The following is a 16,963-nucleotide window of genomic DNA, read 5'->3' as shown; positions in this document are numbered from 1 at the left end:
TGCACCAGAGTGTTACACACACCCCTGCACTAGAGTGTTACACACACCCCTGCACCAGAGTGTTACACACACCCCTGCACCAGAGTGTTACACACGCCCCTGCACCAGAGTGTTACACACGCCCCTGCACCAGTGTGTTACACACGCCCCTGCACCAGAGTGTTACACACACCCCTGCACCAGAGTGTTACACACACCCCTGTACCAGAGTGTTACACACGCCCCTGCACCAGAGTGTTACACACGCCCCTGCACCAGTGTGTTACACACACCCCTGCACCAGAGTGTTACACACGCCCCTGCACCAGAGTCTTACACACGCTCCTGCACCAGTGTGTTACACACGCCCCTGCACCAGAGTGTTGCACACACCCCTGCACCAGAGTGTTACACACACCCCTGCACCAGAGTGTTGCACACGCCCCTGCACCAGAGTGTTGCACACGCCCCTGCACCAGTGTGTTACACACGCCCCTGCACCAGAGTGTTACACACACCCCTGCACCAGAGTGTTACACACGCCCCTGCACCAGAGTGTTACACACACCCCTGCACCAGAGTGTTACACACACCCCTGCACCAGAGAGTGTTACACACGCCCCTGCACCAGAGTGTTACACACGCCCCTGCACCAGTGTGTTACACACGCCCCTGCACCAGAGTGTTACACACACCCCTGCACCAGAGTGTTACACACACCCCTGTACCAGAGTGTTACACACGCCCCTGCACCAGAGTGTTACACACGCCCCTGCACCAGTGTGTTACACACACCCCTGCACCAGAGTGTTACACACGCCCCTGCACCAGAGTCTTACACACGCTCCTGCACCAGTGTGTTACACACGCCCCTGCACCAGAGTGTTGCACACACCCCTGCACCAGAGTGTTACACACACCCCTGCACCAGAGTGTTGCACACGCCCCTGCACCAGAGTGTTGCACACGCCCCTGCACCAGTGTGTTACACACGCCCCTGCACCAGAGTGTTACACACACCCCTGCACCAGAGTGTTACACACGCCCCTGCACCAGAGTGTTACACACACCCCTGCACCAGAGTGTTACACACACCCCTGCACCAGAGAGTGTTACACACGCCCCTGCACAAGAGTGTTACACACGCCCCTGCACCAGAGTGTTGCACACGCCCCTGCACCAGAGTGTTACACACACCCCTGCACCAGAGTGTTACACACACCCCTGCACCAGAGTGTTGCACACGCCCCTGCACCAGAGTGTTACACACACCCCTGCACCAGAGTGTTGCACACACCCCTTCACCAGTGTGTTACACACACCCCTGCACCAGAGTGTTACACACGCCCCTGCACCAGTGTGTTACACACACCCCTGCACCAGTGTTTTACACACGCCCCTGCACCAGAGAGTGTTACACACGCCCCTGCACCAGTGTGTTACACACGCCCCTGCACCAGTGTGTTACACACGCCCCTGCACCAGAGAGTGTTACACACGCCCCTGCACCAGAGAGTGTTATACACGCCCCTGCACTAGAGTGTTGCACACGCCCCTGCACCAGAGTGTTACACGCCCCTGCATCAGTGTGTTACACACACCCCTGCACCAGTGTGTTACACACGCCCCTGCACCAGAGTGTTGCACACGCCCCTGCACCAGAGTGTTACACGCCCCTGCACCAGTGTGTTACACACACCCCTGCACCAGAGAGTGTTACACACGCCCCTGCACCAGAGTGTTACACACACCCCTGCACCAGTGTGTTACACACGCCCCTGCACCAGAGAGTGTTACACACGCCCCTGCACCAGAGTGTTACACGCCCCTGCACCAGTGTGTTACACACACCCCTGCAACAGTGTGTTACACACGCCCCTGCACCAGAGAGTGTTACACACGCCCCTGCACCAGAGTGTTACACACACCCCTGCACCAGAGTGTTACACACGCCCCTGCACCAGAGTGTTACACACGCCCCTGCACCAGAGTGTTACACACCCCTGCACCAGAGTGTTACACACGCCCCTGCACCAGAGTGTTACACGCCTCTGCACCAGTGTGTTACACACACCCCTGCACCAGTGTGTTACACGCCCCTGCACCAGAGAGTGTTACACACGCCCCTGCACCAGTGTGTTACACACGCCCCTGAACCAGAGTGTTACACGCCCCTGCACCAGAGTGTTACACACGCCCCTGCACCAGAGTGTTACACGCCCCTGCACCAGAGTGTTACACACGCCCCTGCACCAGAGTGTTACACGCCTCTGCACCAGTGTGTTACACACACCCCTGCACCAGTGTGTTACACACGCCCCTGCACCAGAGTGTTACACACGCCCCTGCACCAGAGTGTTACACACCCCTGCACCAGAGTGTTACACACGCCCCTGCACCAGAGTGTTACACGCCTCTGCACCAGTGTGTTACACACACCCCTGCACCAGTGTGTTACACGCCCCTGCACCAGAGAGTGTTACACACGCCCCTGCACCAGTGTGTTACACACGCCCCTGAACCAGAGTGTTACACACGCCCCTGCACCAGAGTGTTACACACGCCCCTGCACCAGAGTGTTACACGCCCCTGCACCAGAGTGTTACACACGCCCCTGCACCAGAGTGTTACACGCCTCTGCACCAGTGTGTTACACACACCCCTGCACCAGTGTGTTACACACGCCCCTGCACCAGAGTGTTACACACGCCCCTGCACCAGAGTGTTACACACCCCTGCACCAGAGTGTTGCACACACCCCTGCACCAGTGTGTTACGCACGCCCCTGCACCAGAGTGTTTCACACGCCCCTGCACCAGAGTGTTACACACGCCCCTGCACCAGAGTGTTACACACTCCCCTGCACCAGAGTGTTACACACACCCCTGCACCAGTGTGTTACACACACCCCTGCACCAGAGTGTTACACACACCCCTGAACCAGTGTGTTACACACGCCCCTGCACCAGAGTGTTACACACGCCCCTGCACCAGAGTGTTGCACACGCCCCTGCACCAGAGTGTTACACACACCCCTGCACCAGAGTGTTGCACACACCCCTGCACCAGTGTGTTACACACACCCCTGCACCAGAGTGTTACACACGCCCCTGCACCAGTGTGTTACACACACCCCTGCACCAGTGTGTTACACACGCCCCTGCACCAGAGAGTGTTACACACGCCCCTGCACCAGAGTGTTACACTCACCCCTGCACCAGTGTGTTACACACACCCCTGCACCAGTGTGTTACACACGCCCCTGCACCAGAGAGTGTTACACACGCCCCTGCACCAGAGTGTTACACACACCCCTGCACCAGAGTGTTACACACGCCCCTGCACCAGAGTGTTACATGCCCCTGCACCAGTGTGTTACACACACCCCTGCACCAGTGTGTTACACACGCCCCTGCACCAGAGAGTGTTACACACGCCCCTGCACCAGAGTGTTACACACACCCCTGCACCAGAGTGTTACACACACCCCTGCACCAGAGTGTTACACACGCCCCTGCACCAGTGTTACACACACCCCTGCACCAGTGTGTTACACACGCCCCTGCACCAGAGAGTGTTACACACGCCCCTGCACCAGAGTGTTACACTCACCCCTGCACCAGAGAGTGTTACACACGCCCCTGCACCAGAGTGTTACACACACCCCTGCACCAGAGAGTGTTACACACGCCCCTGCACCAGAGTGTTACACACACCCCTGCACCAGTGTGTTACACACACCCCTGCACCAGAGTGTTACACACACCCCTGCACCAGAGTGTTACACACACCCCTGCACCAGAGTGTTACACACACCCCCGCACCAGAGTGTTACACTCACCCCTGCACCAGAGTGTTACACACACCCAAGCAAAATAGAGAATAGCCTTGATAATTTGGAGAACCCGATACCTGATATTATTTTCCTAGGTGACTTCAACTTGCCTAGTCTCAGGTGGAAAATAGCAAACAATAATATTATACCAGGAAATCTATCAGGACCTAACCAACCACAGATTAGAGAACTACTTAGATTCTGTGACAAATTTTCACTCAATCAGCAGATATCGGAGCCAACGAGAAATGAAAATATTCTAGATCTGGTCTTTACGAACAATGAAGACATTATCAGAGACATTACGATATCAGATACCACATACTCAGATCACAAACTCATTGAAGTGCAAACGACCATCAATACTCAGAATAGACCTAAAACGTTGATAAAGCGAGAGGGGCTATTCAGTAAATTCAATTTTAATAATAAAAGGATAGACTGGGAGATAATAAACAGGGAACTTACAAACATTCCATGGGGAACTGTTCTAAATAATACAAGTCCTACAGAAGGAATAGAAAAACTTACTTCAGAAGCGTATCAAGTCTGTCTGAAACATGTTCCTTTGAGGAAAGCCAGAAAGAGATCTAACGTAGAAAGAGAACGCAGACGACACTATAAACGCAGGAAAAAAATAACGGAACTGCTTATGCAGACACGAATTTCCCGTCAAAGAAGGAATAATTTAAATAGGGAGATTGAAGAAATCGAGCGGAAATTGAAACACTCATATGAAACTGAAGAAAGGCAGTTAGAACAGAAAGCAATTCAGGAAATAAAGAAAAATCCAAAATATTTCTTCTCATATGCGAAATCAAAAGCAAAAACCACTGCCAGTATTGGACCTATTCGTACAAGTGAAGGTTCATACACGGAGGATGACAAAGAAATTAGTGAAATCCTAAAAAAGCAGTATGAGGACATGTTTAGCACTCCAATAAACAACATGAAGGTGGAAGATCCAGACATTTTCTTTATGCGGGATATTCAAACCCCGGTAAATATAACTGATATAAACACGAGCGCACTAAATTTTGAAAAAGAAATTGAAAACATGCCCATGCACTCGGCCCCAGGTCCAGACTCATGGAATTCAATATTTATAAAGAAATGCAAAGTGCCGGTAGCACAGGCACTCAGTATAGTGTGGAGGAAGAGCTTGGACACGGGGGAGATACCAGATGCACTTAAAGTAGCAGACATAGCCCCTCTACACAAGGGAGGGAGCAAAGCATTGGCAAAAAATTATAGACCAGTTGCACTAACATCGCACATCATAAAAGTATTTGAGAGAGTGATTAGGAGTCAGGTCACCAATTTCATGGAGACCAATGACCTTCATAACCCAGGCCAACATGGATTTCGAGCGGGAAGATCGTGCCTCTCACAGCTACTTGAGCACTACGACAAAGTCACTGAGGCATTAGAAGAGAAACAGAATGCTGATGTGATATACACGGACTTCGCAAAGGCCTTCGATAAATGTGACCATGGCGTGATAGCACACAAAATGAAGTCAATGGGAATAACCGGTAAAGTAGGACGCTGGATACTCAGTTTTCTGTCAAACAGGACTCAGCGAGTAACTGTCAACCATATAAAATCTAGTCCAAGTGCAGTGAAAAGCTCTGTACCTCAGGGTACAGTCCTTGCACCACTGCTTTTCCTTATTCTCATATCAGATATAGACAAAAATACAAGTCACAGCTTCGTATCATCCTTTGCAGATGACACAAAAATCAGTATGAAAATTACCTCGGCTGAGGACATTGAAAAACTTCAAGCTGATATTAATAAAGTTTTCGACTGGGCATCAGAAAATAACATGATGTTTAACAGTGATAAATTCCAGGTACTCAGGTACGGTAAAAATGAGGACCTTAAACATAATACAGAGTACAAAACACAATCAAATGTACCCATAGTAGGAAAACAGCATGTAAAGGATTTGGGAATAATAATGTCGGACGACCTAACGTTTAAGGAGCATAACCAAGCAAATATTGCGACAGCCAGAAAAATGATAGGATGGATTACGAGAACTTTCAAATCCAGGGATCCCATCACAATGGTTGTACTCTTCAAGGCACTTGTGTTGTCCCGTCTTGAGTACTGCTCAGTACTCACTTCCCCCTTCAAAGCAGGAGAGATTGCTGAAATAGAGGGAATACAGAGAACATATACGGCACGCATAGACGCAATAAAGCACCTAAATTATTGGGATCGTCTCAAAGCCCTCCAAATGTACTCACTAGAAAGAAGACGAGAGAGATATCAAATAATATACACCTGGAAGATACTGGAGGGTCAAGTACCAAATCTACACAGTAAAATAACAACGTACTGGAGTGAACGACATGGAAGAAAATGTAGAATAGAACCAATGAAGAGCAGAGGTGCCATAGGCACAATCAGAGAACACTGTATAAACATCAGAGGTCCGCGGTTGTTCAACGTCCTCCCAGCAAGCATAAGAAATATTGCCGGAACAACAGTGGACATTTTCAAGAGGAAACTAGATTTATTCCTCCAAGGAGTGCCGGACCAACCGGGCTGTGGTGGGTATGTGGGCCTGCGGGCCGCTCCAAGCAACAGCCTGGTGGACCAAACTCTCACAAGTCGAGCCTGGCCTCGGGCCGGGCTTGGGGAGTAGAAGAACTCCCAGAACCCCATCAACCAGGTATCAACCAGGTACCCCTTCACCAGAGAGTGTTACACACGCCCCTGCAACAGAGTGTTACACACACCCCTGCACCAGAGTGTTACACACACCCCTGCACCAGAGTGTTACACACACCCCTGCACCAGAGTGTTACACACACCCCTGCACCAGAGTGTTACACACACCCCTGCACCAGTGTGTTACAAACACCCCTTCACCAGAGAGTGTTACACACGCCCCTGCACCAGAGTGTTACACACACCCCTGCACCAGAGTGTTACACACGCCCCTGCACCAGAGTGTTACACACACCCCTGCACCAGAGTGTTACACACACCCCTGCACCAGAGTGTTACACACACCCCTGCACCAGAGTGTTACACACACCCCTGCACCAGAGTGTTACACACACCCCTGCACCAGTGTGTTACACACGCCCCTGCACAAGAGAGTGTTACACACGCCCCTGCACCAGTGTGTTACACACGCCCCTGCACCAGAGTGTTACACGCCCCTGCACCAGACTGTTACACACACCCCTGCACCAGAGTGTTACACACACCCCTGCACCAGAGTGTTACACACACCCCTACACCAGAGTGTTACACACGCCCCTGCACCAGAGTGTTGCACACGCTCCTGCACCAGAGTGTTACACACACCCCTGCACCAGAGTGTTACACACACCCCTGCACCAGAGTGTTACACACACCCCTGCACCAGAGTGTTACACACACCCATGCACCAGAGTGTTACACACACCCCTGCACCAGAGTGTTACACACACCCCTGCACTAGAGTGTTACACACACCCCTGCACCAGAGTGTTACACACACCCCTGCACCAGAGTGTTACACACACCCCTGCACTAGAGTGTTACACACACCCCTGCACCAGAGTGTTACACACACCCCTGCACCAGAGTGTTACACACGCCCCTGCACCAGAGTGTTACACACGCCCCTGCACCAGAGTGTTACACACACCCCTGCACCAGAGTGTTGCACACGCCCCTGCACCAGTGTGTTACACACACCCCTGCACCAGAGTGTTACACACACCCCTGCACCAGAGTGTTACACACGCCCCTGCACCAGAAGTGTTACACACGCCCCTGCACCAGAGTGTTACACACACCCCTGCACCAGAGTGTTACACACACCCCTGCACCAGAGAGTGTTACACACGCCCCTGCACCAGTGTGTTACACACGCCCCTGCACCAGTGTGTTACACACGCCCCTGCACCAGAGAGTGTTACACACGCCCCTGCACCAGAGTGTTACACACGCCCCTGCACCAGAGTGTTACACACGCCCCTGCACCAGAGTGTTACACACACCCCTGCACCAGTGTGTTACACACGCCCCTGCACCAGAGTGTTACACACGCCCCTGCACCAGAGTGTTACACACACCCCTGCACCAGTGTGTTACACACGCCCCTGCACCAGAGTGTTGCACACGCCCCTGCACCAGAGTGTTACACAGCCCCTGCACCAGAGTGTTACACACGCCCCTGCACCAGAGTGTTACACACCCCTGCACCAGAGTGTTACACACACCCCTGCACCAGTGTGTTACACACGCCCCTGCACCAGAGTGTTACACACGCCCCTGCACCAGAGTGTTACACACACCCCTGCACCAGAGTGTTACACACACCCCTGCACCAGAGTGTTACACACGCCCCTGCACCAGAGTGTTACACACACCCCTGCACCAGAGTGTTACACACGCCCCTGCACCAGAGTGTTACACACACCCCTGCACCAGAGTGTTACACACACCCCTGCACCAGAGTGTTACACACGCCCCTGCACCAGAGTGTTACACACGCCCCTGCACCAGAGTGTTACACACGCCCCTGCACCAGAGTGTTACACACACCCCTGCACCAGAGTGTTACACACACCCCTGCACCAGAGTGTTACACACGCCCCTGCACCAGAGTGTTACACACACCCCTGCACCAGAGTGTTACACACACCCCTGCACCAGAGTGTTACACACACCCCTGCACCAGAGTGTTACACACGCCCCTGCACCAGAGTGTTACACACACCCCTGCACCAGAGTGTTACACACGCCCCTGCACCAGAGTGTTACACACGCCCCTGCACCAGAGTGTTACACACACCCCTGCACCAGAGTGTTACACACGCCCCTGCACCAGAGTGTTACACACGCCCCTGCACCAGAGTGTTACACACGCCCCTGCACCAGAGTGTTACACACACCCCTGCACCAGAGTGTTACACACGCCCCTGCACCAGAGTGTTACACACACCCCTGCACCAGAGTGTTACACACACCCCTGCACCAGAGTGTTACACACACCCCTGCACCAGAGTGTTACACACACCCCTGCACCAGTGTGTTACACACACCCCTGCACCAGAGTGTTACACACGCCCCTGCACCAGAGTGTTACACACGCCCCTGCACCAGAGTGTTACACACACCCCTGCACCAGAGTGTTACACACGCCCCTGCACCAGAGTGTTACACACGCCCCTGCACCAGAGTGTTACACACACCCCTGCACCAGAGTGTTACACACGCCCCTGCACCAGAGTGTTACACACGCCCCTGCACCAGAGTGTTACACACCCCCTGCACCAGAGTGTTACACACGCCCCTGCACCAGAGTGTTACACACGCCCTGCACCAGAGTGTTACACACACCCCTGCACCAGAGTGTTACACACGCCCCTGCACCAGAGAGTGTTACACACACCCCTGCACCAGATGTGTTACACACGCCCCTGCACCAGAGTGTTACACACGCCCCTGCACCAGAGTGTTACACACGCCCCTGCACCAGAGTGTTACACAGCCCCTGCACCAGAGTGTTACACACGCCCCTGCACCAGAGTGTTACACACGCCCCTGCACCAGAGTGTTACACACACCCCTGCACCAGATGTGTTACACACGCCCCTGCACCAGAGTGTTACACACGCCCCTGCACCAGAGTGTTACACACCCCTGCACCAGAGTGTTACACACGCCCCTGCACCAGAGTGTTACACACGCCCCTGCACCAGAGTGTTACACACACCCCTGCACCAGAGTGTTACACACGCCCCTGCACCAGAGTGTTACACACGCCCCTGCACCAGAGTGTTACACACGCCCCTGCACCAGAGTGTTACACACGCCCCTGCACCAGAGTGTTACACACGCCCCTGCACCAGAGTGTTACACACGCCCCTGCACCAGAGTGTTACACACACCCCTGCACCAGAGTGTTACACACACCCCTGCACCAGAGTGTTACACACACCCCTGCACCAGAGTGTTACACACGCCCCTGCACCAGAGTGTTACACACGCCCCTGCACCAGAGTGTTACACACACCCCTGCACCAGAGTGTTACACACACCCCTGCACCAGAGTGTTACACACAGCCCCTGCACCAGAGTGTTACACACACCCCTGCACCAGAGTGTTACACACGCCCCTGCACCAGAGTGTTACACACGCCCCTGCACCAGAGTGTTACACACACCCCTGCACCAGAGTGTTACACACGCCCCTGCACCAGAGTGTTACACACGCCCCTGCACCAGAGTGTTACACACGCCCCTGCACCAGAGTGTTACACACCCCCTGCACCAGAGTGTTACACACGCCCCTGCACCAGAGTGTTACACACACCCCTGCACCAGAGTGTTACACACACCCCTGCACCAGAGTGTTACACACACCCCTGCACCAGATGTGTTACACACGCCCCTGCACCAGAGTGTTACACACGCCCCTGCACCAGAGTGTTACACACGCCCCTGCACCAGAGTGTTACACACACCCCTGCACCAGAGTGTTACACACACCCCTGCACCAGATGTGTTACACACACCCCTGCACCAGAGTGTTACACACGCCCCTGCACCAGTAGTGTTACACACACCCCTGCACCAGAGTGTTACACACGCCCCTGCACCAGAGTGTTACACACGCCCCTGCACCAGAGTGTTACACACACCCCTGCACCAGAGTGTTACACACACCCCTGCACCAGTGTGTTACACACGCCCCTGCACCAGAGTGTTACACACGCCCCTGCACCAGAGTGTTACACACACCCCTGCACCAGAGTGTTACACACGCCCCTGCACCAGAGTGTTACACACGCCCCTGCACCAGAGTGTTACACACACCCCTGCACCAGAGTGTTACACACGCCCCTGCACCAGAGTGTTACACACGCCCCTGCACCAGAGTGTTACACACGCCCCTGCACCAGAGTGTTACACACACCCCTGCACCAGAGTGTTACACACGCCCCTGCACCAGAGTGTTACACACGCCCCTGCACCAGAGTGTTACACACACCCCTGCACCAGAGTGTTACACACGCCCCTGCACCAGAGTGTTACACACACCCCTGCACCAGAGTGTTACACACGCCCCTGCACCAGAGTGTTACACACACCCCTGCACCAGAGTGTTACACACGCCCCTGCACCAGAGTGTTACACACACCCCTGCACCAGAGTGTTACACACACCCCTGCACCAGAGTGTTACACACACCCCTGCACCAGAGTGTTACACACACCCCTGCACCAGAGTGTTACACACACCCCTGCACCAGAGTGTTACACACGCCCCTGCACCAGAGTGTTACACACACCCCTGCACCAGAGTGTTACACACACCCCTGCACCAGAGTGTTACACACACCCCTGCACCAGAGTGTTACACACACCCCTGCACCAGAGTGTTACACACACCCCTGCACCAGAGTGTTACACACACCCCTGCACCAGAGAGTGTTACACACGCCCCTGCACCAGAGTGTTACACACACCCCTGCACCAGAGTGTTACACACACCCCTGCACCAGAGTGTTACACACACCCCTGCACCAGAGTGTTACACACACCCCTGCACCAGAGTGTTACACACACCCCTGCACCAGAGTGTTACACACACCCCTGCACCAGAGTGTTACACACACCCCTGCACCAGAGTGTTACACACGCCCCTGCACCAGAGTGTTACACACGCCCCTGCACCAGAGTGTTACACACGCCCCTGCACCAGAGTGTTACACACACCCCTGCACCAGAGTGTTACACACACCCCTGCACCAGAGTGTTACACACACCCCTGCACCAGAGTGTTACACACACCCCTGCACCAGAGTGTTACACACGCCCCTGCACCAGAGTGTTACACACGCCCCTGCACCAGAGTGTTACACACACCCCTGCACCAGAGTGTTACACACACCCCTGCACCAGAGTGTTACACACACCCCTGCACCAGAGTGTTACACACACCCCTGCACCAGAGTGTTACACACACCCCTGCACCAGAGTGTTACACACACCCCTGCACCAGAGTGTTACACACACCCCTGCACCAGAGTGTTACACACACCCCTGCACCAGAGTGTTACACACGCCCCTGCACCAGAGTGTTACACACACCCCTGCACCAGAGTGTTACACACGCCCCTGCACCAGAGTGTTACACACGCCCCTGCACCAGAGTGTTACACACGCCCCTGCACCAGAGTGTTACACACGCCCCTGCACCAGAGTGTTACACACGCCCCTGCACCAGAGTGTTACACACGCCCCTGCACCAGAGTGTTACACACGCCCCTGCACCAGAGTGTTACACACGCCCCTGCACCAGTGTGTTACACACACCCCTGCACCAGTGTGTTACACACGCCCCTGCACCAGAGTGTTGCACACGCCCCTGCACCAGAGTGTTACACGCCCCTGCACCAGTGTGTTACACACACCCCTGCACCAGAGAGTGTTACACACGCCCCTGCACCAGAGTGTTACACACACCCCTGCACCAGATGTGTTACACACGCCCCTGCACCAGAGAGTGTTACACACGCCCCTGCACCAGAGTGTTACACGCCCCTGCACCAGTGTGTTACACACACCCCTGCAACAGTGTGTTACACACGCCCCTGCACCAGAGAGTGTTACACACGCCCCTGCACCAGAGTGTTACACACACCCCTGCACCAGAGTGTTACACACACCCCTGCACCAGAGTGTTACACACACCCCTGCACCAGAGTGTTACACGCCCCTGCACCAGAGTGTTACACACACCCCTGCACCAGAGTGTTACACTCACCCCTGCACCAGAGTGTGTTACACACGCCCCTGCACCAGAGTGTTGCACACGCCCCTGCACCAGAGTGTTACACACACCCCTGCACCAGAGTGTTACACACACCCCTGCACCAGAGTGTTGCACACGCCCCTGCACCAGTGTGTTACACACACCCCTGCACCAGAGTGTTACACACACCCCTGCACCAGAGTGTTACACACGCCCCTGCACCAGAAAGTGTTACACACGCCCCTGCACCAGTGTGTTACACACACCCCTGCACCAGAGTGTTACACACACCCCTGCACCAGAGAGTGTTACACACGCCCCTGCACCAGTGTGTTACACACGCCCCTGCACCAGTGTGTTACACACGCCCCTGCACCAGAGAGTGTTACACACGCCCCTGCACTAGAGTGTTGCACACGCCCCTGCACCAGAGTGTTACACGCCCCTGCACCAGTGTGTTACACACACCCCTGCACCAGTGTGTTACACACGCCCCTGCACCAGAGTGTTGCACACGCCCCTGCACCAAAGTGTTACACACACACCTGCACCAGTGTGTTACACACGCCCCTGCACCAGAGTGTTGCACACGCCCCTGCACCAGAGTGTTACACGCCCCTGCACCAGAGAGTGTTACACACGCCCCTGCACCAGAGTGTTACACGCCCCTGCACCAGTGTGTAACACACACCCCTGCACCAGTGTGTTACACACGCCCCTGCACCAGAGAGTGTTACACACGCCCCTGCACCAGAGTGTTACACACACCCCTGCACCAGTGTGTTACACACACCCCTGCACCAGAGAGTGTTACACACACCCCTGCACCAGAGTGTTACACGCCCCTGCACCAGAGTGTTACACACACCCCTTCACCAGAGTGTTACACACACCCCTGCACCAGAGTGTTACACACGCCCCTACACCAGAGTGTGTTACACACGACCCTGCACCAGAGTGTTACACACACCCATGCACCAGAGTGTTACACACACCCCTGCAACAGAGTGTTACACACGCCCCTGCACCAGAGTGTTACACGCCCCTGCACCAGAGTGTTGCACACACCCATGCACCAGAGTGTTACACACACCCCTGCACCAGAGTGTTACACACACCCCTGCACCAGAGTGTTACACACACCCCTGCACCAGTGTGTTACACACACCCCTGCACCAGTGTGTTACACACGCCCCTGCACCAGTGTGTTACACACACCCCAGCACCAGAGAGTGTTACACACACCCCTGCACCAGAGTGTTACACGCCCCTGCACCAGAGTGTTCCACACACCCCTGCACCAGAGTGTTGCACACGCCCCTGCACCAGAGTGTTACACACGCCCCTGCACCAGAGTGTTACACACGCCCCTGCACCAGAGTGTTACACACGCCCCTGCACCAGAGTGTTACACACACCCCTGCACCAGTGTGTTACACACACCCCTGCACCAGAGAGGGTTACACACACCCCTGCACCAGAGTGTTACACGCCCCTGCACCAGAGTTTTACACACACCCCTGCACCAGAGTGTTACACACACCCCTGCACCAGAGTGTTACACACGCCCCTACACCAGAGTGTGTTACACACGCCCCTGCACCAGAGTGTTACACACACCCATGCACCAGAGTGTTACACACACCCCTGCACCAGAGTGTTACACACGCCCCTGCACCAGAGTGTTACACGCCCCTGCACCAGAGTGTTGCACACACCCCTGCAAAAGAGTGTTACACACGCCCCTGCACCAGAGTGTTACACACGCCCCTACACCAGAGTGTGTTACACACGCCCCTGCACCAGAGTGTTACACACACCCCTGCACCAGAGTGTTACACACACCCCTGCACCAGAGTGTTGCACACACCCCTGCACCAGAGTGTTGCACACGCCCCTGCAACAGAGTGTTGCACACGCCCCTGCACCAGAGTGTTACACACACCCCTGCACCAGAGTGTGTTACACACGCCCCTGCACCAGAGTGTTGCAAACGCCCCTGCACCAGAGTGTTACACACACCCCTGCACCAGAGTGTTACACACGCCCCTGCACCCGAGAGTGTTACACACGCCCCTGCACCAGTGTGTTACACACACCCCTGCACCAGAGTGTTACACACACCCCTGCACCAGAGAGTGTTACACACGCCCCTGCACCAGTGTGTTACACACGCCCCTGCACCAGTGTGTTACACACGCCCCTGCACCAGAGAGTGTTACACACGCCCCTGCACTAGAGTGTTGCACACGCCCCTGCACCAGAGTGTTACACGCCCCTGCACCAGTGTGTTACACACACCCCTGCACCAGTGTGTTACACACGCCCCTGCACCAGAGTGTTGCACACGCCCCTGCACCAGAGTGTTACACACACCCCTGCACCAGTGTGTTACACACGCCCCTGCACCAGAGTGTTGCACACGCCCCTGCACCAGAGTGTTACACGCCCCTGCACCAGTGTGTTACACACGCCCCTGCACCAGAGAGTGTTACACACGCCCCTGCACCAGAGTGTTACACACACCCCTGCACCAGTGTGTTACACACGCCCCTGCACCAGAGAGTGTTACACACGCCCCTGCACCAGAGTGTTACACGCCCCTGCACCAGTGTGTTACACACACCCCTGCACCAGTGTGTTACACACGCCCCTGCACCAGAGAGTGTTACACACGCCCCTGCACCAGAGTGTTACACACACCCCTGCACCAGAGTGTTACACACACCCCTACACCAGAGTGTTGCACACGCCCCTGCACCAGAGTGTTACAAACACTCCTGCACCAGAGTGTTACACACACCCCTGCACCAGTGTGTTACACACACCCCTACACCAGTGCGTTACACACGCCCCTGCACCAGTGTGTTACACACACCCCTGCACCAGAGAGTGTTACACACACCCCTGCACCAGAGTGTTACACGCCCCTGCACCAGAGTGTTACACACACCCCTGCACCAGAGTGTTGCACACGCCCCTGCACCAGAGTGTTACACACGCCCCTGCACCAGAGTGTTACACACGCCCCTGCACCAGAGTGTTACACACGCCCCTGCACCAGAGTGTTACACACACCCCTGCACCAGAGTGTTACACACACCCCTGCACCAGAGTGTTACACACACCCCTGCACCAGAGTGTTACACACGCCCCTGCACCAGAGTGTTACACACACCCCTGCACCAGTGTGTTACACACACCCCTGCACCAGAGAGTGTTACACACACCCCTGCACCAGAGTGTTACACGCCCCTGCACCAGAGTGTTACACACACCCCTGCACCAGAGTGTTACACACACCCCTGCACCAGAGTGTTACACACGCCCCTACACCAGAGTGTGTTACACACGCCCCTGCACCAGAGTGTTACACACACCCCTGCACCAGAGTGTTACACACACCCCTGCACCAGAGTGTTACACACGCCCCTGCACCAGAGTGTTACACGCCCCTGCACCAGAGTGTTGCACACACCCCTGCAAAAGAGTGTTACACACGCCCCTGCACCAGAGTGTTACACACGCCCCTACACCAGAGTGTGTTACACACGCCCCTGCACCAGAGTGTTACACACACCCCTGCACCAGAGTGTTACACACACCCCTGCACCAGAGTGTTGCACACACCCCTGCACCAGAGTGTTGCACACGCCCCTGCACCAGAGTGTTGCACACGCCCCTGCACCAGAGTGTTACACACACCCCTGCACCAGAGTGTGTTACACACGCCCCTGCACCAGAGTGTTGCACACACCCCTACACCAGAGTGTTACACACACCCCTGCACCAGAGTGTTACACACACCCCTGCACCAGAGTGTTACACACACCCCTGCACCAGAGTGTTACACACACCCCTGCACCAGAGTGTTACACACACCCCTGCACCAGAGTGTTGCACACACCCCTGCACCAGTGTGTTACACACACCCCTGCAGCAGAGTGTTACACACGCTCCTGCACCAGTGTGTTACACACACCCCTGCGCCAGAGTGTTACACACACTCCTGCACCAGAGTGTTACACACACCCCTGCACCAGAGTGTTACACACGCCCCTGCACCAGAGTGTTACACGCCCCTGCACCAGAGTGTTACACACGCCCCTGCACCAGAGTGTTACACGCCCCTGCACCAGTGTGTTACACACACCCCTGCACCAGTGTGTTACACACGCCCCTGCACCAGAGAGTGTTACACACGCCCCTGCACCAGTGTGTTACACACACCCCTGCACCAGAGTGTTACACACGCCCCTGCACCAGAGTGTTACACACGCCCCTGCACCAGAGTGTTACACACACCCCTGCACCAGTGTGTTACACACACCCCTGCACCAGAGTGTTACACACGCCCCTGCACCAGTGTGTTACACA

This window comes from Procambarus clarkii, chromosome 3, assembly GCF_040958095.1.
Source record: "Procambarus clarkii isolate CNS0578487 chromosome 3, FALCON_Pclarkii_2.0, whole genome shotgun sequence".
NCBI lineage: Eukaryota > Metazoa > Arthropoda > Malacostraca > Decapoda > Cambaridae > Procambarus > Procambarus clarkii.
This window is presented reverse-complemented; position numbering follows the sequence as displayed.